The 25,686-nt window shown below is 40.0% G+C and overlaps 1 protein-coding gene across 8 annotated transcripts in view; it reads right to left on the bottom strand.

Moving 5' to 3' along the window:
* FOXP1 (forkhead box P1) overlaps positions 1-25,686 on the bottom strand; it is a 628,854-nt gene that overhangs the window by 378,018 nt on the left and 225,150 nt on the right. The window lies entirely within an intron of this gene.

The following is a 25,686-nucleotide window of genomic DNA, read 5'->3' as shown; positions in this document are numbered from 1 at the left end:
CAAAGTAAAAAATAAAATCAGGGGACCAGTGTCACTTCAAACACTGTAATACAACAGATGTGGAAAAGCTAAGGCTAGCCACAAGTCCTCCAGAGTAGTAGCATCTAGGTGGGAAGAAGCAGAGGGCAGCAATGCAGTAACGGAAAGAACTGAGAAAAAGAACCCCAATATTGCCAATAAGTACTAAATGGACAGTACGGTGAGCCACGTTTAAAATAGCAGCTGAACTTAGGTATTTCCCGTTCCAACAAAGGGTCAGAGTAAAGGGCCCATATTAAGAAAAGTCTGCAGAGCTGGGAGGAGTCTAAGGCTTATGAACTCTCAAAACCGGGCTGTGAGGTCTCCATTCTAGCATAGGACTCCACACTGAGGAAAAACTCCTGGCAACAGAATCAAAATCAAAAAGGACAGAGAAACCCAAGAGGAAAGAAGGAGAAAGCCCTCCTCAAAGTAGAGAATAATACAGTAAAGATATTTTAGAAAGCATGCCAGTAGCCAAGTAGTAGAAAGTAACCCAAAAGAGAGAGCGCTATGAAATCAGAAGCTCTCTCTCAATAAAGCCTCCCTGCGAAAAGTTCAGAAAAATCACTTTCACATGCAAATGAGCAATATAAAAATTTTGAGGTAAAATTCTATACAAAGTGATGAAAAAAAAAGGAACAGAATAACATCTTACACAAAATGAAAGCACGTATCAGACATGTCATTACATGTCTGTAATCTATTATTTCAAAATGAGCTAAAAGACATTAAGAATAAGATATAAGACCTGAAAGAACTGCATAAATCAAGCCAGGTGCAGTGGCTCACACCTGTAATCCCAGCACTTTGGGAGGCTGATGTGGGAGGACCACTTGCACTCACGAGTTTTGAGGCCAGCTTGGGCAAGATGGTGAGACGCTGTCCCTCCAAAAAAATACAAAGAAATAGCTGGGTGTGGTGGTGTGCACCTGTGATCCCAGCTACTCAAGAGGCTGAGGTGGGAGGACTGCTTCAGCCTGGGGGGCAGAGGTTGCAGTGAGCTGAGATGGCACCACTGCACTTCAGCCTGAGTGACAGAGTGAGACACTGTCTCAGAAAAACAAAACAAAACAAAATAAACAAAAAAGAATTACATAAATAAGAATTCAATTGGCTGAGAAATGCGGGAAGAAAGAATAAATTTGAAAAAAAGAAAAATCATTCTAGAAATGAGAAAATACACTAGAGGGACAGAGAGCAAACAGATACAACAAATAATGCTTTAAAAAACCTACAAGGTTAAAATGAAAAACAAAATCAAATAGAAATTAAGAGAGAGATAAGGATTTAAGGGAAAGTATTTAATACTGAAGACAGGTAAAGGAGATCCAACAAACAGAAAATAGGAATCCCTGGGTTAGGTGTGGTGACTCACGCCTGTTATCCCACCACTTTGTGAGGCCAAGGTGGGAGCACTGCTTGAGCCCAGGAGTTCAAGACCAGCCTGGTCAACAAGGCGAAACCCTGTCTCTACTAAAAAGACAAAAATTAGCCAGGCGTGGTGCTGCACGCCTGTAATCCCAGCTACTCAGGAGGCTGAGGCACAAGAATCGTTTGAACCTGGGAGGCAGAGGTTGCAGTGATTGCACTACTGTACTCCAGTCTGAGTGACAGAGCTCAAAACAAAAAAAAAGGAAGAAAGAAAAGAAAGTTGGAATCCCTGGAGAGGAAAGCAAAGGAAGAAAATTGTCCAAATACCTAAAACTATAATTCAAAGAAACATTCCTGAAACTCAAAAAAAAAAAAAAATTCTGAAAGTACATATTGCAAAAGAACCCTAGACACTGAAGCATATTTGCCCCAAATGACCAACACTAAGATATAATCTAATAAAATTACTGGACTTAAGACTTACTATGCCAGAAGAAAAAGGAGTAACATATTTAAGATATGCAAAGAAAAAATGTGACACAACACTTTTAATTCAGTAAAGATTGTGGTTTAAGTATAAAGAACACAGCACACTGTTACGAAAATTCAAGAATTCAGGGAATACAGTACCCATGAGCCTTTTCCAAAAAATCTAATAGAAATGAAGTTTAGACAAAATGACTACAGACACTGACATAAGGACTGAAGAACTGGTATTGAGCATTCAACATACTTGTATTACTAAAACTAAAATAGGGTTAGCGTTGAAAGGGGGAAAGTATCGTATAAATGGCTAAATGTCCTGAAAAGGCAAATTTAATACAACTATTAAAAAATAATGCTGAGCGCACTGAGCACAGTGGCTCACACTTGTAATCCTAGCACTTTGGGCGGTCAAGGTGTGAGGATCACTTGAGGCCAGGAGTTCAAGATCAGCCTGGGAAACCTAGTGAGACCCCACCTCTACAAAAAAATAAAATAAAATAAAATAAAATAAAAAATAAATAAAAAAAACATTATCCAGGCATGGTGGCACATACCTGTAGTCCCAGCTACGAAAGAGGCTGAGGTGGGAGGATCACTTGGGCCCAGGAGTTTGAAATTACAGTGAGCTATAATCATGCCACGGCACTCCAGCCTGGGCAACACAGCAAGACCCTGTCTCCAACAAATAAAATAATAACAGAGTAAGACTAGGGACAGCATATGTAATATAACGTTTACTCTTTTTGCTAATCATAATTGGTAGTGGAAGTATTTAGCATTGTTATTCTAACACTGCTGTGTGTGTAAGATAGATAAATGAGCAGATGGGCAATTATGGGATCTTCTAATGCTACCATCCCCTTTGTTCTCGAGAACCAAAACTGTCAGCATGGAAGAAAGGAGATAAAGATGTAATAAATAGGAGGTTAAATAAAAGTCCTGTAATCCTGAATATGAAACGGAAATATCAGGATGAACTCATGAGGCTTGGACACACTCACAACAAGGAGCACTGTTAGCACTAAGACAATGTCTTGAAACACAAATTTCCACTAAAAGAAATGGGTTTCTAGATAAATGGTTGATTTCAATTCTCAGGTAAGAAATGTACAAGGTGGCCAGGCGTGGTGGCTCACACTTATAATCCTAGCACTTCGGGGGACTGAGGTAAGTGGATCACCTGCGGTCAGGAGTTTGAGACCAGCCTGGCCAACATGGTGAAATTCTGTCTCTACTAATACAAAAATTAGCTGGACTTGTTGGTGTACACCTGTAATCCCAACTACTTGGAGGCTGAGGCAGGAGAATCGCTTGAACCCAGGGCGGCGGGGGGCGGGGTGGGGTGGAGGTTGCAGTGGACCGAGATCGTGCCATTGCACTCCAGTCTGTGCAATAAGAGAGAAAGTCTGTCGAGAGCGAGAGAGAGAGAGAGAGACAAGGTGAGTCTGAGACATTCTGTCATAGCAGGGAGCAAAGAAGTTATGAAAGACCATAGGGTCATATCAGAAGGACAGAGGAGCCAACACAAAGAAGTCACACTCATGAAAGACAGATAATTTGATCTTCAAAAAAGTTTTAAAAATGCAGTAAATTGAAATCTACTAATATGTTTAAACTTATGGTTTATAAAAACATCAAAAATTTTATTTTATTTTATTTTAATTTTAAGTTCTGGGATACATGTGCAGAATGTGCAGGTTTGTTACATAGGTATACATGTGCCATGGTGGTTTGCTGCACCTATCAACCCATCATCTAGGTTTTAAGCCCCACATGCATTAGGTATTTGTCCTAATGCTCTCCCTCCCCTTGCCCTCCACCCCCTGACAGGCCCCAGTGTGTGAGGTTCCCCTCCCTGTGTCCATGTGTTCTCATAAAAACATGAAAATTTAATGGTTACTTTCAGAAAAGGAGAGCAAGTCAACTCATTATTTTGAAACTTAGTAAATAGAGGGAAAGAATTAGACATTTATCTTGTATTACCTAAATGAACAGTACCACTGGGTAACTAAAGAGTAGATGAAGAATAAAATTACAAAAGCATCCCAGCTAATAAGAAGAATTGGAATATCACCGTGTTGCATCTCCCAATGAATTAATGGATCTAGGCAGTAAGGATAAATGACTGTTAATATCACAAAAAGGCAGACAATAAGATATCATATTCCTCACAAATGAAAGAACACAACATCATCTAGAGTTGTGCTAAAGGGATCAAACATGAGCCTCTGGATCCAGCTTGCCAATGTGCAGGAGATAAAGAAGGCAGAGGGATACGCTGAACTGAGGATGCAATCAGCAACTTCCAGGCTCTGGGGAACCCTACAGCTCAGGGGGCCAGGGACCTCCGAAAGGTAAAGTACAAAGAAAGGAAAGGCATAGACAGGAAATCTTCAGATTGAGAAACATAAAAGACATATCAAGCATTTAAAAAGTGGACAATACTAAACTATGGTGTCTAAGGATGCACAGGTAGGTGATCAAATAATGAACAAATGGAAATGATTATGATAAACGTAAAACCACGAGTTGTTTTTGGAAAGGGCTGTGGGTGGAACAGGACACAGGAGAAACTTCAAGGTGGCTAAGTTCAATTTCTTGATTTGGGTGGCAAGGTTCCCTGCCTTAAAACAATTTTTATGTAAATATATGCAAATACATATATATGACTGCAACTTAATACAGTAGCCACATATGGCTATTAGAATGTAAATTTAAAATTAGGTAAAATTTAGTTCGTCAGTTATACCAGCCACATCTGCAGTAGACAATGGCTACCTTTTATCCAGTATGGAAATAGGACATCTGGTTCAGAACTGATTTGTGCGCAGCATGTATATAGTCGGGAGTAGGTGGGTAGTTTTCTATAACTGTTCTACTTTATAAAAATACTGAAAGTGCAGGCCCCCAAATACATTATATAGCTATACATATATTATCTCAAATAAAGAAATATTGGCTATTCTTTGAAGTCATAACAAAGGGCATATACTTCCCAGAAGATTGATAAATGATACGCAACCATTTTATGCCATGACACAGTAGGGACCCCAATAAGTCCAATGGATCTGACTTCCAGTTGCTGGTACATGAGAGCAAAAACTTTCATCTCAAGGATAATGTAGCTGTGATCAGAAAAGGTTAATAAGCTCTTCTCCATTATGGATTGATAACTAATCATTTCAATTATCATTAAACATTTATTAGACATTGGGAGCAGAGAAGGCTATGGCAGAGTGGAGCAGCAGCGTCCCTGCCAGACAGAGACTCCAAACAAGGGACTTAAGATATGTAACTCTGTTATACACAAGGAGGACAAGGAAGCGCTCGTTCTACAGGGCTGGACATCCTTAGGTCACAGTCATCATACCTCTGTACTGCTGCTGGGCTCATAGTAAGTATTAAGGAGGAATTTCCTCTGAAGAGATTCGAAGGAGGTATATGAAAGGAAAAAATGAGAGCGTGACTTATGGTGTCATAAAATGTTTCTAAGCAGGATAAATGACATAAGAGAAATGAGAGGCTAGATGTTCATACAGATCAAAGTGAGATCTGCAAAAACATGTGTCACATAAAGAGCAGAGGGCCTAAAAAGAAATTATTTAGAGGTCAAAACAAAGAATCTCAGAGAACAAATAGATACAAAGGCAGGGGTGTCCACTAATCCTCTTCAGCTGTTAGCAGGACAAGGGTCAGTATAATAGAAGTGGATAATTATGAAGGAGGGATTTGAATAACCTAGAGAAAAAGGATGGAGAAAGAAAACATCTTAACTACAAAATACCTTTCCAACCTGAGCCCAGGAAAAGTATCAATATTTTCCTTCTTCTTCTTCTTCTTTTTTATTATTTTTTTTTTTGAGACGGAGTCTCACTCTGTCGCCCAGGCGATCTTGGCTCACTGAAAGCTCCACCCCCCGGGTTCATGCCATTCTCCTGCCTCAGCCTCCCGAGTAGCTGGGACTACAGGTGCCCGCCACCAGACCCAGCTAATTTTTTTTGTATTTTTAGTAGAGACGGTGTTTCACCGTGTTAGCCAGGATGGTCTCGATCTCCTAACCTCATGATCTGTCCGCCTCGGCCTCCCAAAGTGCTGGGATTACAGGCGTAAGCCACTACACCAGGTCAGTATTTTTCTTTAAAATAATATAATGGATATAAAAACATAATGAGAAAAAATATAGGACTACAGAACTTGTGATCCAGTACAATAAAGAAGACATTAACGAAGGTGCATTAACGGTTAAAAGGTGTGGAAAATCAGTAACTTTAAATTACACTTTGGTAATTGTGCAAGGTACCACACACTAAGAAACACTAGCTTTGAGTCAAGATAAAAGGCGCCTATGTAGCAAAGAACACTAGGATGGTTTAAGGGCAAAAGGAAGAAAAAGAAAAACAGCCACCAACAGGGTCTAATTTCTCCCCCTATTCCATATCTGAGCCTTTTGATCTCAGAAAGTCCGTCATATGTTTACTAGTGTCTGGATATGATCCAAATGTTCTGTTCAGCTCTCTTTTACATTTTATTCTATCGAGAAGGATTTGGCAAATGAAATCTATTATGATGTCAAAAGGTAGCTGACAACATAAAATGTATCCTGCTGAGTTGATGCCGCACACGGCTAAATTTACAACAACACAAGTATCATAAAAATTATAAGAACTGCAAATTAACCACTGATTTCTAGTTCCCTGACATAAATAATGGTAAGGACCTGGATAACTTCCAAACATCTTTACCACTGTTTAATTTGTCAAAATCTATCAAGCGCATTTCAACCACAAACCTGTCCTCTAAGGTACATTATCATTCCCACGCTCAGATTAGCATCGGTGGCAACGAAGGAAGACTGTGTAATTACTAGGGCTCCTGGAGGAGTCTCCTCTCCCTGTTGTAACTCTTCAACGTGTCAGTGTCTCACTCTTTCTTAAGTACCATTCTTACTCTCAATTAGTTATTTAAGATCATTTAAAAATTGGGCTCTAATTTTGTAAGAGATGCCTCTCTGCTTCCAAAATTAGTCACTCATTACAGTGTTAAGGTTCCTACTGGGCTCAAATTAGCAAGGTTTTCTGTTTACTTCATATTTGTGAACCAGGAATGCTGGTAGCAGTATGGTACGAGAGTAGTTAGCTGACGGCTGTTGGGAAGCCCAGCAGGTAGGGAGGTCGCACATTGAAACAAAATGACAAAGACAATAATTCCTCTCTGAGAGAAAGTTAAGATACGGAATCACATGGTTTCTTCCACCAGCAATCAAATCTATGGACCACTCACATAAATGACAAGAAAATGACTTTAACATACATGTAAAATCTCTTCTGAAAAACCATGCTTCATTCATAGTGAATATAATAAAGTCGTGGCTAAACTATTTTATTGCTCATAGATAAACACCCAAATATGTTTAACAATAATAAAAAAGCTGAAGAATTATTTCATGTCAAAGATAAATACCCTTTTAAACATCTTTCAGTGAGGAAGTATCTCTTGATGCATATGTGTATGTACCTGTGTATGTGCACACGTGCTTGCGTAGATAATCCCCTGTCCCCCTATTTTCCCACTGACATATGTCTAGAACAAATTTACAATACTGCTGAAAAGAATTAAGTGTTTCGCCATAGCTTTGTTAGCAAAAATAATCAATCAGTAGCATCAGTGTCTAAGTAGAAACTATATATGTATTTGTGCAGAAACTAGGCAGTTCTAACTCTTTGATTTGCCCTAATGCATTGAGTGTATGGAGACATTCGACAGATACTAAGTAAATCTAGCATACACTACTTGTGCCCAAATTGGTTTATTTCACATTTCTGTATTTTGGGGGGAAAAGCAATTTCTGTATGACAGATGCACCTGGAGTTTGCCACGTGGCCTCCACACAGAAAAGGCTATAGAGTCATAGATTTAACAACAAGAAAATTGCATTTTATTCTTATTTGTTAAAAAAAAAAAAGCATATTTTTCCCATGGAACATGTTTGTATTGAGTTACTCCATGTCTACACAGAGTAAGTGAATAGTAAAGATGAAACAATGATTTGGGTAAATCAAAGCTCCCTGCCATCTGCTACTGAAGTTAATGTTGGTTTGGCCGCAACTGGACCCTACCAGCTGCCCACAATAAAAAAAAATTAATATACTGATTAAATAAAACCACCAACCTCTCATCTCTCTTTACCTGTGTAAATATGGCCTAAATGTCTCCATCAATGTCAGGAAGCCACTATAAAGCTAAACTTTTTCAGAGAGTGTTTTAATTCTTAAACCCCAAAGCTTAATGAAGTTCTGAGAGTGGGTAACATAAGAAGAGTTTTCTTTCGCTTTCTTTGAGAAAATCTTCACCTAAAAACAGAACCCCAAAATATATGAAGCAAAACTGACAGAGCTGACAGGAGAAATAGACAACTCCAGAATAACAGCTGGAGACTTCAACACTCTACCAATCCTGGATAGAATGAAGCAGAAGATCAGCAAGGACACAGAAGGCATGAACAACACTAGGAACCAACCAGTCCTAACAGACATCCATCCATAGCAACTTTCACCTAATGACAACAGAATATATTCTCTTCTCAAGGACACTCTCCAGGATACACCATATTCTGAACCATAAAACATGGCTCAGTAAATTTAAAAGTATGTTATCCAATTACAAAGAAATGAAATTAGAAATCAATAACAGAAAAATGTGGGAAATCCATAAACAAGGGGAGATTAAACTACACACTCCTATATAAACAAAGAATCAAAGGAGATTAGAAAATACTTTGAGATGAATGAAAATGAAGACATACTAAAACTTACGAGGTACAGGTAAAGCAGTACTCAGAGGGAAATTTATAAACACCTACATTAAAAAAGAAGAGGCAAGGCGTGGTGGCTCATGCCTGTAATCCTAGTACTTTGGAAGGCAGAGGCGGGTGGATCACCTGAGGTCAGGAGTTCCACCAGCCTGTAATCCCAGTTACTCGGGAGGCTGAAGCAGGAGAATCGCTTGAACCCAGGAGGTGGAGGTTGCTGTGAGCTGAGATCGCGCCACTGCATTCCAGCCTGGGTGACAGAGCGAGACTCCATCTCAAATGAAAAGAAAAAAAAAAAGAAAGATTTGAAATAAAATCTTACTAGGATTTAATGAACTGATTAACAAATCCACCAACATATCCTAGAGCTTAACTCTCCAGTCATAAGACTGAACTTCTACAGCAATCATTTTTTACTCAGTAAAGACAAAGGTTTGAAGTTGTATTATCTGGAATGTTTCAAAGTTATTTATCCATGGAAACTTTTGGTAGAACATGCATGAGTCGCTTCTCAATGATTTCCTAAGTGAGGAAACTGAGATCACATAACAAGTTAGCCAAAAGTACAGCTTTAAAACATAGGCTTCTGAATTTGAATCTCATGTTTTTTTCTGTGACATAAATAACTAGTCTTATGAATTAAAATTTTTTGTGGCTTATCAGATTTACATGCTGCAAACTACTAAATCTTTGGGTTACTACTGCCATTCTCTTTTCTAGATGTCCACATGAGGTTCCATGTACACATCAGGAATTAATTACAATCTATTTTACAAATCATTTCATAAATCAAGGATGAATCTTTATTCCTAAAATCACCAGGACTTATAGGAAACCACGAGATGTGCTCCGGGAGACCTGAAAACTCGAACCCTATAAAGATAGTGGAACAGAGACCCCATTATTCCTAGTCAAATGATCTCAGAGGGCAAAGCAGTAAAAAATCTGGATTATAAAAGCAAACAGGCCGGACGCAGTGGCTCACGCCTATAATCCCAGCATTTTGGGAGGCTGAGGCAGATGGATCACCTGAGGTCGGGAGTTCGAGACCAGCCTGATCAGGAGTTCGAGACCAGCCTGACTAACAAGGTGAAACCCCATCTCTACTAAAAACACAAAAATTAGCTGGTCGTGGTGGCAGGTTCCTGTAGTCCCAGCTACTTGGGAGGCTGAGACAGGAGAACTGCTTAAACCCGGGAGGTGGAGGCTGCAGTGAGCCGAGATCCTGCCATTGCACTCCAGCCTGGGTGACAGAGAGAGACTCCGTCTCAAAAAAAATAAATAAATAAACAACAAAAAAAATAAAAATAAAAATAAAAAACAGACCTTGATCGAAGTGTAAAATCTACCTCTTTCTTTTTTTTAATTTTGAAATAATTATAGACTGTAAGAAGTTGTAAAAATAGTACAATACCCATATATCCTTCACCCAGTTTTCCCCAACGATGACATCTTATACAGCTGTATACAGTATCAGAACCAGGAAATCAGCATTGACACATTACAGTTAACTAAATGACAGATCGTATTCAGTTTGGGTTACTTCTTCTGTAACCCTAGGCAATTTAATAACAGGCAATCCCTCTGAGCCTCAGTTTATTCATCTGTAACATGAAGGTGATAAGAGGAGCTACTTCATAGTACTTGTAAGAACTCAGTAAGATGGTGCTAGTAGTACATTGCTTATAAAAGTAGCTGTCACACAGAACAAACGGCCAGATTATAATTATTAAAACTTCTGGGATTTCCAGTTTGCTCTGACACTTTCCCCGAGGTCCTTCCTAGTTCTCACTACCATAGAAATGGCATCTGCCACCATTTATAGTTTCATCCCAAAGTACAACAACACTAGAAAAACAACAGAGTGTAGCCCACTCTAAGGACTGAAAGGAAATGTAACTCAAAATTTCTCTTCTTATGTGTATACACGGATTTTTTTTCTTAGTGTTTCCAACAGTGAAATGACTCAGGTGCTACTGACAATGCCCTTTGAGGCCTCTAGGAGAGAAAGGAGTGAACTAAAGGAGTGAACTAAATAAAATAGCTGGACCTTACACTAATATCTAATAATAATCTTACACTTCAAATGGCTTTGTGTCCTTCTTTGTTGGGTTTCGGGGACGGGGAAGGTAAGTTCTTTTTCTTCTCCCTATTATGAGTTTTTAAATTTCAATTAGTTTTTTTTTTTTTTTTTTTGAGATGGAGTCTCACTCTGTCACCCAGGCTGGAGTGCAGTGGAGAGATCTCAGCTCACTGCAACCGCAGCCTCCTGGCTTCAAGCAATTTTCCTGCCTCTAAGACTACAGGTGTGCACCACCACACCTGGCTAATTTTTGTGGAGATGGGATTTCACCAAATTTGGGCAGACTGGTCTTGAACTCCTGACCTTAAGTGATCCGCCCACCTCGGTCTCCCAACGTGCTGGGATTACAAGCATTGAGCCACCATGTCTGGCCTTCAATTAGATTTTCTGAATCAAACAGATTAAATGCAAGCCTGGATCTACCCTGTCAGTTTCCAAACCTACTGGTGTCAACACTAAGGAAAGCAGGACTCCTTAAGAACTGGGTTTTTTCATTGGTCTTAAATAGATCTCTGTTTGGATGTAATTTTTATACATGCAAGAAAGAACTACATATAGAAACAGTTCCACACACAACCAAGGCCTTCCCATCTGGGCACTATCCCACAGTCCTGTTGACCCTTGCCCTCAACCAGTTGTGTGAGTCCATCCATCCGCCATCTCTCTGGTTCTGGCACTGCATACACACATCAGTACTGAGAATGTTCCAGCACCTTCCCTCCTTCACAGCTACGTTTTAAGGATACGTGTTTAATTTACAATGAGGAAAGAAGAACTCTGCTGGGGTTTCCCCTAACCCTAAAATTTTCATACTTTGAGAACAGGTGAATGGAAAACATTAACCTAAGGAATTTTTGCTATCTTTTTTTCTATTCTTCTTCTGTCATTTTGCAAATTAGCTGCATTTTCAAAACCTGCCACCCATAAACAGTGTGAAACACTAAAGTGTCTGCTGTTTCTATCAACAGACATAATTTGGAATCAGTTAAAAGGACAAATAATATGTTCACTAATCAGCCAAACAGCTAAAGTAGACATCTTTGGTCCATTTTAATACCCGGATTTCTGTTCTCCAAAAATCAAACCAAATAAGAATCATATCTGAAGCTAGGTATTGTGGCTCACGCCTGTAATCCCAGCACTTTGGGAGGTCAAGGCGGGCAGATCACCTGAGGTCAGGAGTTCGAAACCAGACTGATCAACATGGCGAAACCCCCTCTCTACTAAAAGTATTAAAAAAATTAGCTGGGTGTAGTGGCATGCACCTGTAGTCCAGCTGCTCGGGAGGCTGAGGCACAAGAATCACTTGAACTGAGATCATGCCATTGCAGTCCAAACTGGGCGAAAGAGCAAGAGTCCGTCTCAATTTAAAAAAAAAATCATATTTGGATTATTTCAGCTTTGACTTCAGACTAGGGCAGGCATCTTAAATGAAATGATTTCCAAGGACATTACTTAGTGCTAAGATCATAGGAAAATAACTTAACAAATACGGAACTAGATACATTCTATACCACATATATCAACTAGCTAGTTTATAAGCCTTGGTTTCCCAAGATCTATTTGTAATTGGATCAAAGAAAAGATTTGGGGATACAGGGAAGCAACTTATTTTTCATTTTATAAAATATACCAAAAAAGGCTGGGTGTGGTGGCTCACGCCTGTAATGCCAGCACTTTGGGAGGCCAAGGCAGGCAGATCACCAAGTTAGGAGATCGAGATCATACTGGCCAACATGGTGAAACCCTGTCTCTACTAAAAATACCAAAATTAGCTGGGTGTGGTGGCACATGCCTGTAGTCCCAGCTACTTGGGAGGCTGAGGCAGGAGGATCGCTTGAATCCAGGAGGCAGAGGTTGCAGTGAGCCGATATTGTGCCACTGCACTCCAGTCTTAGTGACAGACTGAGACTCTGTCTCAAATATATATGTGTATATATATATGTATGTATATATATACACACACACACACATATATACCAAATGATCAAAACCTGGTTTCCTACCTGAATTGAAAAGATGCCTTTAGCTTTGTGGGCCACTATCCTTTGTCCAGTTCTAACTGCCTTTTTCTCAACATGAACATATGTTTCCCTTAAAATTACTTCTTTTTTCCTACCCTGGTGTTATGCAAGATCCCTGCTTATTTTGGCGATGAAAACAAAATAAGAAGAGCCACCCAGAGTTCTCCATTCCAAAGAGAGGAGCTTCCCAAGAAAAGCAAAGTTCTGCTGTTATATTTCCTTTCAGCACTGCTGAGAGCAGGCGGCATTCTTCAGTGCAGAAATTCAGTGCAGATGGGGGAGCTGGTCCTGAAATACCTATTAGAACCGTGAATGGCAGGTGTGGGCAGGGACTACCTATAGGTTATAGGTTTGAAATCACTTAGTTTTTGTAAAAAAAAAAAAAAAAAAAAAAAAAAAAAAAAAAAAAAAAGAGGAGTGAGGTGGTTAAGTAGGCCCAATACATAATGAGAAAAAGTGCTTTTCAAGCACAAAATATAAGGAAAGGAGAGGCTTGGCATTTCAGAGAGAGCCGAAGAAAAACTAAACTCTCAGACTGAGAAGGCAAACTTTGACTTTATTTCTATGATCAAAATCCTCACAAAAATGGCCACAGGCCTAGGTGAAAGCTTTAAAAATTTGGGAGGGGGCTAGCATGCTTATGTAAGAAAAACAAAGAGCAGGGTACATATAGGATTTTGGTTTCAATGAGGAAGGGCGAACGCCAAGAACAGTATAAGAATTAAGTACTCACATAATAGATCACTGTGAGCAAAGCTCTCCTGCAGATGTTGGAGTTGGTGATCTAAGCCTCACACTTGGAAAGGTTGTGTGACTGGAGCCATGATATATAAAGTAAGACCCAAACGCCAAAGTTTTGATTTAGCCAAGCAAACGTGGCTGTTTTTGTTGGGTGGAAGAGGCATTTTTTTCACCGAGCAAAGAATTACGGTAAACATCTGCTAACCATGACCACAGAAAAGGTGGTTGTTTTCATCCAAGGTTATTTTAAAGGAATAAATTTAATTAATACAACCACACAGTAATAGTATCCAATCTTATAATAAGTCGGCTTGCTTCTATCCACAGACCTATTCATTAAGGAAGCATTTAATCGAGAAAGTTTTCTAATGTTGCCTTTATGGCTTCTTGAGGACCACGGATGTGGGGTAAGACTTTTCCATCTCAAGGGATGCTTGAAAATCCAAGCAGACTTCAATTCTTATCTCATTCCTTAGGCAGTTTTCCAGAAGGTTCTCTTGCTCTATTAGCAAGACTTTATTATAATACACATATTATTTAGGCAACTAAAGCCCCATTAAAAAAATTAATGAGACCGAGGCAGGTGGATCATGAGGTCAAGAGATAGAGACTACCCCAGCCAATAGGGTGAAATCCGTCTCTACTACAAATACAAAAATTAGCTGGGCGTGGTGGCGCGCCCTCTCCTGCTGAGGCAGGAGAATCACTTGAACCCAGGACACGGAGGTTGCAGTGAGCCAAGATCACACCATTGCACTCCAGCCTGGCAACAGAGCAAGACTCCATCTCAAAAAAAAAGAAAAAAAAATTAATGTTCTAATGGGTTGAAAGCTTTACCTCACATATAAATGTCCTAGGCCACATCTCTCTCTCAAACTGCTCCTTTGAAAGTAACTATAAGAATTAATAGAATCCAGAATGGTTTGGGTTTTTAAAAATTCCTTATTTGGTTCTTTCTCTAGGAAAGAATGGGGTGGTAGAGAAGCTAGCAGGAAGCTGAATTATTCAGACTGACTGTCATTCAGATCCGTCAAATTACAGTTCAAAACATCACTTTACCTTTGAACAACCAGCCACACCTGCTCCAAAATGAGAGTCACCCATAATTATTATTAAATGTTCCTAATTAAGATAAAACAATCAAATTCATAAAAACTTCCACTTCCATTCTGACTTAAACAAACTTCTGCCTCTACCTTCAATATTAGAAGAGCCTTCTAGATTTAGAAAAGCTGGTTTTGCATAAACTACATGCTAGTACTGAACAAAAGTGAAGAACTAAGGTTTACTATTTCTGGCCTAGGGTCATGTCAGTATCATCAATAAACAAGATACTAAGTTTGCTGAATGTAAAGAACACAGTCTGCCGGGCGAGGTGGCTCATGCCTGTAATCCCAGCCACTTTGGGAAGCCAAGGTGGGCGGATCACCTGAGGTTGGGAGTTCGAGACCAGCCCGACTAACATGGAGAAACCCTGTCTCCACTAAATATACAAAAGTAGCCAGGGGTGGTGACCCATGCCTGTAATTCCAGCTACTCGGAGGGCTGAGGCAAGAGAATCGCTTGAACATGGGAGGCGGAGGTTGCAGTAGGCGGAGATCATGTCACTGCACTCCAGCCCGGCAACAAGAGCAAAACTCTGTCTCAAAAAAATAAAAACAGAGTTGTCCCTCCTTATACACAGGGATACGTTCCAAGAACCCCAGTGGATGCCCAAAACCACAGTTAGTACTGAACCCTATGCACATTATGCTTATTCCTATACATGCATAGCTGTGAAAAAGTTTAATTTATAAATTAGCCACAGTAAGAGGTTAATGATAATGAATAACAGGACAATTTTAACAATGCTGTAATAGAAGTTATGTGAATGTGGTCTCTCTCTCTCTATTTTCTTGTACTGCACTCACTTATTTTCAGACCATCGTTGACTGTGGGTAACTGAAATCACAGAAAGTAAAACCATGGATAAGGGGAAACACCGTATTTTCTCTCTTTGATTTATCTATTTCCCATAGAACTAGAACACAGCAATTCATAACGACCAGACTTCAGTAAGTTTATTGAAAGAATAAATACTAAATTCATCAACTCTATTTATTCCAACAGTTGTAATATCAAACAGGGTCCCAGATGTTGGACCAGGCTAAGAGCAGCTTAGAAGCTTGGAGTGGGAGGCTGTTGGTGTTTCATCTTTTCCACCCACTAGTCTTCAACCAGTACCTATTAAACACCTCCCTGGTGCCAGCTGCTGTGTTCAGTGTGTGTGTGTGTGTGTGTGTGTGTGTGTGTGTGTGTATGCACGTACATGCATGTGTGTATAAGTGTATGTACACACAGGTGTGTGTGTTGAGCAGAGGGGGGAGTAAAGGGGGAGGTGCTATCATTAGAATGTTATTGATACTAGACAGAATCTTGAGGGATAATTTACACAGGTTTTAAGGTTCACTGAGTCTGGAAAATTACTCTGTGTTTGTTTGTTCGCCTTCCACAATGCTAACTGTTATGTGTGCTAAGAAAGGAAAGAAGGTAGGCAGAGATGAACACAGAAGAAGCAAGCAAGTTTCTGACACCCCAACTTCCCTTAAGTGATGATGAACCATTAGACAAGAGACTGGACTACAGAGGCTGCTGTCTATTTAATAACCATCAATGCCTTCAGCTATAAAAACAAAGCCAGCCTAATGTAACCCACTAATTCTGCCCCAACACAGTCAAGTTTCGTTTTTATAAGTAACTCCAACATCAGAGGCCACTGTGGTCAGAACTGGAATATAACAATGTGCCACTACACTAAATTATGCTTAAATAAAAATGCAATGTATCCACCATATTTGTATAATCAAGGTATTAAATCAGCTATAATTTCCAAGCCTTAAAAGAAAATTCCAAGCTTTTACGTATATTCCTAGTGAAAGATAATGTGATGAATGCCATAATAAAAAAATAACTTAGTAGGAGGAAATAATTTTTTATCCTTTTTAAATTTTCCTTATAAAATGCATCATTTTAACATAATGCACTTCAACATAGCTACCCATAAATGTAAATTTGTTTTGATAAAATGAAGAGCCTTTTAATCCAAATTGCACAGTGATGCTTCTACACTGATCTGTTATAACTTAGTAATCAGAGTTAACAGACTGCCTAATTAACCAAGTCATCATTTGCCAAGATCCAAATATGGGATGAATTGTGGGCCAAGGAGAAAATATGATGGACATGAAAATTATTAATTCAGGGAAGCATTAAAAGCATGTGAAATTAAAGTTTTTTTGCTAAATCTCACCATCTTTAATATCTTTAATTTTTAAGGTGTAAGTAACATGCAAAAATAAAAAATATATTCCATCCAGGGCACATGGAAAAACATTTATATCAACTAGCTAAATGGATGTAACTAAATTTTAAGCCCTTGACAACCGATGAGGTATAAAAATCATAGATACCCTTTGATAACAAGTAATATCGATTGAGGGCTTACCAGGTGATAGAACCATATTTGGTGTTTCACATGCTCCAGATATTTATTCTCTATATCCCTAACCCTTCGGGAGGTACTATTTTTATCCTCAGGCACCAGATGAGAAAACTGGGGTTCAAAATATTCCATTGTCCCCAAGAATGTATGAATAAACAAATAATATCTGATCCTTTCAAAATTGTTAGGGAAGTGATGGCTAAAATTCTGTAATTTAACTCACTGACATTTTTCCCAAGGGGGTTTCATCCATCCACTTATTATGCATTATTAAGAAATAGGAAATAGGGGTGACTTGGAAGATGTCAGATGGCTCACCTGTACAAAAATGTTTCATCATTAGGATATTATTTCCACCACTTACATTTTTTATGTGACCTAAAAGACATATGCATTTTGACTGGGCTAAGTTATTTTATAAGCCCATTTTCCTGGGTCATTCGAAAGCAAGTCTGAGTATAATATAGGGTTTAATCCTACTAAGTCCACCAATAAGACCATCTTTCCCTTGGCTACTTGGCAACTCCTATTCATCCTCTGAGGCATCATTCCTGCTATGAGGCCCTCCAATCTCCCTTCTCCAATTCCCTCCCCAATCAAAACGCACAATCCACCAGTATTCTTGTAGCTTCTCTATCACCATATTATAATTGACTTTTCTGTCTACCTTGCACATATAAGTATGTTAAAATCAAGCATCTTGCCTTAGGACCACAAACTGTGGCAGATGGTAGGTGGATGGTTGGAGAAAAGAATGAATAGAAGGCAGGCAGGCAATGAATGAACTCTAGACTCTTCGAGGACAGAGGCATGGTAGCATTTCTGAGGCACAGCCCAGTTTCGAGGTAGTAAATGTCATTGAAGATGTCAAGCAGTAGGCAGACAACTTTCTGGGAAAACTCCCATAGATGACATTCAGTTGTGGGTTAGCGGAACCACATGGTATTTAAAGGTTCCTTCCACCCTATAATTCTATGTATTTGCTGTGTATCCAGTATAGTACCCGATGTGGTACATACACATAGTTCACTTTCCCAGAATTCTGTCCCTTTCTTCTGAAACCAGCACTCTTTTCACCTACTTCCCATTGTTTTCTGTAGGTCAAAGGCCATCCATGCCTTTAGAGATGGACACATGACCCATCCTAGGCCAAGCAGGACCTCCCACCTCCCCCAACTCACTCCTGCTCCAGCTCCAGTGAGTGTTTCAGCAAAAGGCATGTGGCACACACCAGACCAATCACAGAAGCAGGAAGATCCCGACTCTGTGACAGCTGCTAGAACTCTTAAGAAAAGATCTTTTCTGCTGGAGCTGCTACAAAAACAGACTCATGAAAGGTTATCCTGCCACAACCAGGGAATCACCTCCATGAATGAATCCAACAGGGAGCACACAGCACGGCCAGGAGACTGCCACTAAGACTTAATGGCATGATCGGAACCGCCCGCTCCAGATTTCCCTGGAGCTAGTTCCACAATCCGACTTTTCAACATTATGAGCCAATTAATTGCCCTTTATGACTAAGCTGGTCACTCAGAACCTAAAAGACCTAAAATATGGTGAGCTCAGTATTTTAAGGCACCGACACTTTAGAAGTGGGCTGTCTACTCTTTGTGTTAACAAGGCAATATGAATACTTCAAACCTTTTAAGTCAAAATTGCTTATTTGTGGTCTCTTGAAACTGGCATTTATACATTTCATTAAGCCTAATATTTTACTAATATTTGAAGGTCAAAGTCCTTGGCATACAGTTTATAAACCTATAATTCTACCGACTAAGTAACCAAAGGTCTTCTACTCTGTCAGCCAATGTCACCTTTCAGTACCCCAGATTCACCCTGGTAAATAAAAAGCCTTCCAGGTGAATGTTTCCAAGAACTAAAAGAACATTCTGAACCTGCTTGCTGGGAAAATGCCCAGGTACAGGACCGAAGCTTTGGGAGGGAGACCCTCTCGCTTTTCACACAGGTGATTGAGCAGAACAAATCAATTATTAGGTGGTCAGAGGCTAATATGAAGTAAAATGAGGGCTACAGAGATGAGGTTAATTAGAATAATGTCCCAGAGAAAAATGACTCAAAGATCTAGAGAAAATGTCTTAACAGGCACATCCAACTGGAGATAGAAGAATGGCAATTAAGTGGTTGTCCTTGTTCCTAATCAAATTGGGACATACTTTTATTTCCCATAGCTCCTGTGTTAGCAAAAAGAAAGTATTTGAAGAAGTCTAGTAAGATCAAGTAGGGCCTATTAGATAGCACTGAGGTATAACGGCTCCACATGCAGTCCCAGAGTGAAAAATTTATGTGAAAACAAAATAATGCCTGCACATCAACACCCCAAAAATATGTGTGCACAAGGAAGACCGCGTGGCACAGTGATTAAGAACCAGGGTACGGCTGGGTGTGGTCGCTCACACCTGTAATCTCAGCACTTTGGGAGGCTGAGGTGGATCACCTGAGGTCAGGAGTTTGAGACCAGCATGGCCACCATGGCAAAACCATCTCTACCAAAAATACAAAAATTAGCCAGGCATAGTGGCATGCATCTGTAGTCCCAGCTACTTAGGAGGCTGAGGCAGGAGAATCGCTGGAATCAGGGAGGTGGAGGTTGCAGTGAGCCAAGACCACACCACTGCACTCCAACTCCAGCCTGGGCGACAGAGCGAGACTCCATCTTAAAATAACAACAACAACAACAAAAACAGGGTATGATGGGAAGGAGTTTCTAGGTTTAAATCCTAGCTTTGCTCCATATAAGCAGAGGGTTCTGGGTGAGTCATTTAACTCACTATTCTTCAGCTTCCTCACCTGTAATGAATTTTTAGAAGGATGATTACTTCAGAGTTATTGTGAGTTAATAAATATCGAAGGTTTAGAATCATGTCTGGCACACAGACAGTAAAGGTAGCTATTATAGGGTAGACCTTTCACAAGCTAGACTATTTCTCTTAAACAACTGCTGTTTATTGAGATTTTTTAGGATTAGATATTTCATGAGTTTAGAAAATTCCACTTCCACCTCTCCCTACTTTTTAAGCATGCAGAATATTGGTGATAGCATGAAATGCAAGTTCCTCTAGGTACATACATGTAGATAAACCTAAGAAGGTCTAAGCACCAATTATTCTAGGAGTAGAATCCCAAAGAAACTGCCATGTTTAGGAAGTGAGTCAGGAGTAGGAGACTATTTTGTGTTACCATTAATGAATGACTGGGGACAGATGTGGACAAAGACAGGACACAGGTTCTCCTGGTTGGAATACCCAGGGCAAAACCTTTACTGATCCCCTGGGAAAGCTGGCATTGAGAAATTCAGCCCCAGAGCATCTTAACCAGAGTCACCTGGCACTGAGAGACTGCTGAACCAAACTGAACTCAGACAATGCAGCAAAATTTCAAAACATTAAAGAAAAAACCCTCAGAAAGCTCCTCATCTTCCCCGCTGCTCCTCAGGCACCAGGGTATTGAGAAGAGGGCAGCACAAGACCCTCAAGCATCCCATGTAAACTGCCTGATCAAGTCTCATATTACACAGATCTGTTTCCCCTTTCATGAATTATTATTTTAGTTTCTGAAGTGATATTTGGCAACAGGGGTGTTATATATTTTCAGAGATGCAAAAAATCTGGGTGTTAGCCACTCTGAGGGTTATCATGAGTCTAACCAATGCATTTTTCTGATTTATTCACTTAGTTTGATTGAAACTTACTGGATTTCATCTTTTCCTTTCCTAAAAGGATATTAGCAACCATGTTTGATGCCTTAAACTATATTTTAATCATGTCCTTTTATTTTTAGGTTGCAAGAGCACACGTTATGAATTAAGAAAAGAAATGGCTATTTTAATTTCCTAGATTACCCCAGTTACTCCATAAGTCGTATAAATAAGAGTATATGATTTGATAGATTTCATTCTTTTCCACCAGAAAGTCACGTGATACAAAGTGAGACAGGTCCCTCTCTCTGCTTCAGCTTTTACATAAAAAATTCACAATGAACAACAAATGTCAACCACTGACATGGTGGAATAACATAGCAAAAGTAATAGATCATCTTCAAGCAGGTGGAAGAAATCGGTGTTAACAATGAAAGATATTTATATCTAACTCCTTTCAGACTACATAGACTTTGGTTTTCTATCAAAAGAGAAGTTATGTGAATTTTCAGGACAGATGATATCAAGTATATATTTTTTTAAAAAAAGGAGAAGACAATTGGGCTGGGCGCGGTGGCTCACACCTGTAATCCCAGCACTTTGGGAGGCTGAGATGTGTGGATCACAAGGTCAGGAGTTCAAAACCAGCCTGGCCAGCAAGGCAAAACCCCGCCTCTACTAAAAATACAAAAAATAGCTGGGCCTGTAGTCCCAGCTACTAGGGAGGCTGAGGCAGCAGAATCGCTTGAAGCCAGGAGCGGAGGTCGTGGTGAGCTGAGATGGCACCACTGCACTCCAGCCTGGGTGACACAGCAAGACTCCAACTCCAGAAAAAAATAAAAATAAAAAAAATAAGAGAGAGAGAGAAGAGAATTTACAGGAAATTTAAGATGCCCTCTATTGCAAGGCCAGCTCTGATTAACTTAAAGGCAAAACATATCCCCAGCAAGAAGGCATACAGACACTGCAGCACCCCAAACTCTCAATTTCCATGGTTTTCTGGATATGGGTCAGGCTCCAAACACTAAGTCACTGCAGCACTTGAGGTTTCTAGCATGTTACCTGAGACAGGTTACGAATATCCAACAGTCAACGCGTCAACAACAAATATAAAACAGACTATCTCACTGCTTGCTTATTTTGTACTTTTAAAAGTTAATTCAGCACATGAAACATGAGCAAATATAATCGGGAATCAAGGCTCTTTGCCATCTTTGCCACCTCTAAAATGAACATCACAAGAAATCACAAGATGAGTTTTATTAGTGGAGGTCCCCAGAGCCTTTGCGGACACCCTTAAATCAACAGCACTGTTATTCTCATCCAGACCCTGTGCAAAGTGCTTTCTACATACCATCTAATTTAATCCTCACAATAGTTCAGTGGCTAGGTGATGCTATTACCCCTGCCCTAGGGAAGTAAACTGAGTCTTAGAGAGAGAAAATAATCTGTCCAAAAAAAGAGCCAATGAATGAGAGTGTTGGGGTTTGGGCTTGGATCCCAACATCCTTAATCAATTTGTACCACCCACCATATCCTTCAGGCTCAAATGGCAAATGATTCTGTCTTCATGGGGAAGATAATGTATAACCCCTTCTGGATGGGACACGCAGAGTATGCAGTACATAGTGGGAACTTTCCAGAGAAAATTCAAGATCTGTATTCTATTCCTACAATAAAGGTGACGTGTGTAACTTTGTTCCTTCTCTTACTCCCTCAACTGGATACAGTCCTCATAGGTGCCATAAAAATACAGAAATTGACAGGGAAATCCCCAGACTTTGACTGATTCAACAAATACTGACAACATGCATACCTACCACATGTTAGGCACTGCTAGCCATGGAGAAGCCACACTGAATAAGACCTACTTCTTGCTTATTACCTGATAAACAGGTGAATTCATGAAGGGACAGGGCTGTAACATATGGAACAAACAAGAGGTTTGGATCAAGAAAAATAATAAAGGGGATGTCCCCTTTCATGTGGGTGGTCAGCAAAGGCATGTCCAAGGGGTTGATTTTTGAACTGAACACTAAGGGATGAGAAGGACTGAAGGTATCCCGTAGTTTGGAGGCAAGGGAGTTTTTATGGCATCTGAGAAGAGTAATGGGGTTTAAATAAAATATTGGAAACTACGTGGCAAAAGCTCAAAGTTTCCAAGAGTCTCTTGAACATGCAAGATCTTTAGCCACCATCTCCACACAGTGAACATGACGGAAGCAAAGCCTGTGTCAGGCAGATCCCTGATAAGTACTACTATAGGCTGGGGTCTGTCACCCCAAAACCATCAATTCTGTGATATGGTGTCAATGTCAATGAATTAGCGCTGCAGGTTTGTTATTATAGGTGGTGTGATTCTTATCCGTCTCACAGAACAAGGCTCAAAACTCAAGGGACAGCCAGGGTCACATGGTTGGCACTGTTTTCCAATCTGGGTACAAGTCACCAATGGAGTCATCCATGAGTACTGCTGACATTCTTTGCCACGGACCTGTGGCAGCTTCTGTGTGCAGATGACCAGTTCTTTGAGGGCCATTTTCAAGATCTGTGGGGGACCAGGACCTGCTTTGCCGAGTCAGCACAGAGGCAGGGATGGGGGATGAGGTGGCAGAAGATTGACATCATGTAGCATCAGCCTGCACGAGCGAAACCCTCCAGTTTCAGATTATCATCAGCAATACCAACTTGAAAGCAGTTACTGAATTCTGCTTGCGAGGCAGGCCCATCGTCTGACTAAGTTAAAAAAAAAAAAAAAAAGGAATAAAAAAAGAACTGCATGCTTCTCAGGGGAAATCCTCAAAACAGGACCCAGAGACCTAAGCTCTGCTAACAGGGCTACAACAGCTGTATACATAGCTGCACGTGTCCTTGAAGATGTGCATGAGGACAAGCTCCCAAGGCTCTACTTGCATTTACAAGGGAATATCAGGTGAGGAGCAATGGACTGCGAAACATGCATCATCTATCAGTAAAATGACGACCAGTGAACCAGCAACTGGAGGGTAGAAGCTTGTCAGAGACAGAGATTTCCACTGTATCACCTGGGGTGCCTAGCACAATGCTGGAATTTATGATGTACCAGGATCTGTGCTAAGCTCTTTACAAGCATCACCTCTCTAACTCTTTGTGAGCTGGCTTCTATTTTTATCCCCTTTTCCGGATAAGGAGGCCATGGCACAGAAAGGTTAAGTAACTTGCCCAGGGTTGTTCAGCCAGGAAGTGGAAAAGGTGGAATCTGAGTCTAAGCCGATCTAATTTCAAAGCAGAAACTCTTAACCATGCTGTTACCCTGTATCCACAGCAGGCATCCAATGAGGGTCTGTGAATGCATCCATGACCCTAAGTTTTATGACTACTCATCACAGGCCAGTATAGGCAGAGAATGTATTATTAATACAAAGCATAGGGAAGTCTCATTCTATTCATTTTATGGGATAAAACGTTTCAAAAGAATCATGTACAGGCCAATTTGGGACAGAAAATTTGGACAGGAGTGGCTTACTTCTCCCGTGCACCCCACTCCCATGGTAACCTTTCAGCACAGATACAGGGAGCAACAAATCACAGAAATGCAGGGTGGAGAGTTCTGTCCTGGCCTTGAGTCTGCGTAAGTACAGAGGGACAGTGGGAAGCTGTCAGCAATGTCTCCTGCCCTTATAGGGTGAACAGAATTGGTTGTGAGTGCACGCCGCTAAGACCTCATGCTAATACTCGAGCCTTAAGGAAATCTTACATCCACAGGAAGGAAAACCCACTAGACGAGCATATTCAAGAGTTTAAATTTTGCTTTATAGCTCTCTTAATAAAGAAATTCATTTCTCAGATTTGCCATGGTGCGTTCAGTAAGAATATTATGGTCCTAAAATATTTACTGAGCTGTATCTCTGCTGAGAATTAAACAAGCTAAAATTCTAACATGTAAAATTCAAACAAGGCACAGTCAACAAAAGGCATTCATAGAAAATAAATAAAAATTAAACATGTAAGCAAAACTGACAGCATGATTTCGTATAAGTAACCACAATGGTTGCTCAGTAAGCATTCACCTTTTCTTAGTACTAGAACACAGAATTTACCTGGGACATCAAATTGTTCAAGTCTAAGGATTGCATTTCCCAGATACCCTTATAGTTAGGGGTGGCTAATAGGATATAAGCAGGCATCATTGGATAAGGCTGCAGGGAAAGTACTTTAAAAAGGCCTGCCTCCGCAGGGAAAACCACTCTTTGTCTCTTCCTTTCAGGATGTAGAGGCAATGGCCTGAGAGCCAGCAGCCACCCTGTAACCTTGAAGACGAAGGAACACACTTGAATAAGCAGAGCAGAAAGAAGACACAAACTGCTCTTCCTGGATGTTCTTATGACAGAATACTTAAATAATTGTTTCTACTCATGTAGCTATATCTCTCTTACTAGAAAACAATTCTTAACTAATATAATGATATGAAAACATATCTAAAGATGACACTACAATTTTCTCTGAGGGGAAAAAAAAAACTAGAAAATTCATGAATTGGGATTCTGATTAACCCTGTATTCCCAAAGCTGTTTGTTTAAGTATGACTTTCCTTCTTAATTAGTATTGCTAGCCCAGGGAAGCATATTTGCTGAGCCTGTCTCTCTGTTTTGACATGCAAGACTTGTGAAATTCAAACATACTTGTAGGCATCCCAAGCATTATTATTTATTAAGGCCTATATTAAAGGTGAGATCTTACAGCACTCTCAGATTCTGATGATTAAAGGAAATTTAATCGCTCTTCATTGGCATTTGATCTTTAGCCTACCATAATCTACCCGTATATCCCTTCATCCATATTTGATACTAAAAAAAAAAAAAAGACATTTCAACAGCTTATCCATCAATTGTAAAATAGAAGGAATGTACAGACAAACCACATTACTCAGAAAATAAGAGCGCTTTCCCCCACACTCATTTCGCTCATGAAAGCCCAATGTGATTAAAAAGGTGAAGAAGTCATACTCCACAAGGTGAACCGGAATGACTGTAG

Source organism: Chlorocebus sabaeus, chromosome 22 (genome assembly GCF_047675955.1).
Source record: "Chlorocebus sabaeus isolate Y175 chromosome 22, mChlSab1.0.hap1, whole genome shotgun sequence".
In the NCBI taxonomy this organism is placed as follows: domain Eukaryota; kingdom Metazoa; phylum Chordata; class Mammalia; order Primates; family Cercopithecidae; genus Chlorocebus; species Chlorocebus sabaeus.
This window is presented reverse-complemented; position numbering and strand designations above follow the sequence as displayed.